Source organism: Oncorhynchus nerka, linkage group LG10 (assembly GCF_034236695.1).
Source record: "Oncorhynchus nerka isolate Pitt River linkage group LG10, Oner_Uvic_2.0, whole genome shotgun sequence".
Lineage (NCBI taxonomy): Eukaryota > Metazoa > Chordata > Actinopteri > Salmoniformes > Salmonidae > Oncorhynchus > Oncorhynchus nerka.
Genome location: NC_088405.1, coordinates 11,857,138 through 11,860,062, shown reverse-complemented (window position 1 = coordinate 11,860,062; position 2,925 = coordinate 11,857,138). Strand labels below are relative to the sequence as shown.

The following is a 2,925-nucleotide window of genomic DNA, read 5'->3' as shown; positions in this document are numbered from 1 at the left end:
TACCCATGATGGAGTGTTACCCATGATGAAGGAGTGTTCCCCATGATGATGGAGTGTTACCCATGATGAAGGAGTGTTACCCATGATGAAGGAGTGTTACCCATGATGGAGTGTTACCCATGATGAAGGAGTGTTACCCATGATGATGGAGTGTTACCCATGATGATGGAGTGTTACCCATGATGAAGGAGTGTTACCCATGATGAAGGAGTGTTCCCCATGATGAAGGAGTGTTCCCCATGATGAAGGAGTGTTACCCATGATGAATGGAGTGTTACCCGATGATGATGGAGTGTTCCCCATGATGAAGGATGATGTTACCCATGATGATGGAGTGTTACCCATGATGATGAAGGAGTGTTACCCAGTGTTCCCCATGATGATGATGATGAAGGAGTGTTCCCCATGATACCCATGATGAATGATGAAGGAGCACTATATGTCTGGAGTGGAGTAGTGACAATCATTCCATAGAAAGTGAATGAACATATAGTGCCTGTGACACTTTTATAAAGGTGCATACATGCTTATAACAAGTTATAAGGCATTATACCAGTTGGCTTTTACATTTACGTGTTACCACACAACCTTCCCCATTAGAAGCTTTCAGACAACAACATAATGGGTCAAATCACCTTCTACAGCAACATGGTATGGAACAACACATTCATTCAAGCATGTAGGTTTGATAGGAGCATTGACATTGCATACCTGACAACACACCATTGTATTTCTATGGAACAACACATTCATTCAAGCATGTAGGTTTGATAGGAGCATTGACATTGCATACCTGACAACACACCATTGTATTTCTATGGAACAACACATTCATTCAACCATGTAGGTTTGATAGGAGCATTGACATTGCATACCTGACAACACACCATTGTATTTCTATGGAACAAACGGACACGTTAGTTGACAGGGTTGTACTCATTAGGACATGCAACTGAAAACGTTTTTAAAAAACGTTTTAAAAACGCTTCTTATTGGAGTCCAGGTAGAGTCTCTTCCCGTTGCAGCCTGTTGTTGTTCAGTACCTAATGAACACTTCCACCTTGTGTATAATAGACTGGCCACTGGGACAGAATCATGTCCACTCGGCTCATTTCTAGGGAGTTTTTCCTAGCCACCGTGCTTCTACACCTGCATTGCTTGCTGTTTGGGGTTTTAGGCTGGGTTTCTATACAGAACTTTGAGATATCAGCTGATGTACGAAGGGCTATATAAATACATTTGATTTGATTTCTAAATCAGAAACATTTTGTCAGAACATCGCCCCCTCTTGAACGGACCCCAGTCCTCTTGTAATTAGTGTTGGGCTTTAACATTGTGGATGGAGTGTTGGGAGTGGATGGCTGCAGTGTCAATCATACGAGAAAAGGTGTGTGACTGGTGAGAAAGGGGTGGGACAAAGGTGAAACTGCTTCTCATAGGTCCTCAGTGAGAGTACACGATGCTGATAAACTAATAATAATCTATCATTGACTAATTTTCTCAATAGAAAAGTCCTATTGAGTTTGACTTCCTTTCTCATATATTAGATACATATACAGTTGATTTCCTGCAGGTACATTTAAACTTTGAACCTGTATCAAATGTTAATAACACTCATGTCTCAAAGTAGTGCTTCACAAACATCTACGATTGCCAGACGTTTTCAAACCTCAAGTGGTGAGATAAAACCCAAATTGACACACCTCAGATTTGACAGAAACTTTTTTTTTAAAGGCTAAGAATGCATCCCAAATGGCAGCCTATTCAGTTTATAGTGCACTACTTTGACCAGGGCCCTATGAGAATAGGGTGCCATTTGGGACTCTAAATTCTAAATGTGTTCCTGGCTTTAGAGAAGGTATCTAGGCACTGTCTATCTATTTCCTACCAACTGGCATATCTGTCTGTGCACCCTGTGGCCCTGTGGTATCTAGACACTATCTCCTACCAACTGTCTGTCTGTCTGTCCGCCCTGTGGTATCTAGACACTATCTCCTACCAACTGTCTGTCTGTCTGTCCGCCCTGTGGTATCTAGACACTATCTCCTACCAACTGTCTGTCTGTCTGTCTGTCCTGTGGTATCTAGACACTATCTCCTACCAACTGTCTGTCTGTGCACCCTGTGGTATCTAGACACTATCTCCTACCAACTGTCTGTCTGTCTGTCTGTCTGTCTGTCCACCCTGCGGCTGGTGGGGCAATTCAGAGAGAAAATAAATACAATTAAAAATTATCTTTGGATTCAAAACGTCAAAAATCAATGTGTCCCTGTTGATTCTCACCGCAGAGGTTAAAGTTGAACCTCTGTGTAGTAAGCTCTACACCAACTTCCTGGACACAAATGAAAGATAGTGCTGGACTAAGAAGATATTTCAATATGGATTCTCCATTGGGTATGTTTTTAAGTCCAGGACTAGACTTAATGAGTGGGAAGGTTTCCTGGTTGATTGTCGGGTCCAACTCAAACCTTTATAAATGCTGATATTGCAGTTTATGTAAAGATGGTGTAAATGAAATGTACTGGGGTAGCGAAGAGGTAACATTTGTTACTAACACCAAAGGAGGCTTTAGTCAACACACACACGCACGCACGCACACACGCACACACACACACACACTAGTACAGCAGCTTTAGGCTTATCTCCTAGTCGTTGCTCTAAGGACTTGGGACAGAAGGCCAGTTCGGTTTAGAGGGGGCTGGGATCGGCCCTGGTGGCATATAAACAGAACTATCTAAAAAAAAAAGGACCTGGGTTCAAATGCTATTTGAAATCATTTCAAAGACTTAAAACTGTGCTTGATTGATCTCGCCTGGATTAATGAACCAATAGGAGTCTAAACACTGCAAACCCCACCCATCTGGCACTTCAGGCCGGCTAGAACAAACACTGAAATTATTTTTTATAAAATGTCAAATACTATAC

General features: G+C 41.9%; 1 protein-coding gene across 2 annotated transcripts in view; it reads right to left on the bottom strand.

The window, feature by feature from the left end:
• Positions 1-482: 482 nt before the first annotated feature.
• The window catches only part of LOC115121840 (sprouty-related, EVH1 domain-containing protein 2-like), a 35,524-nt gene continuing 33,081 nt past the window's right edge, over positions 483-2,925 (bottom strand). For both annotated transcript variants that reach the window (XM_065023007.1, XM_065023008.1), the window contains exon 6: positions 483-2,925. This exon is cut by the window's right edge and continues 1,240 nt beyond it. The gene's annotated coding sequence lies outside the window, so the exon portion shown is untranslated.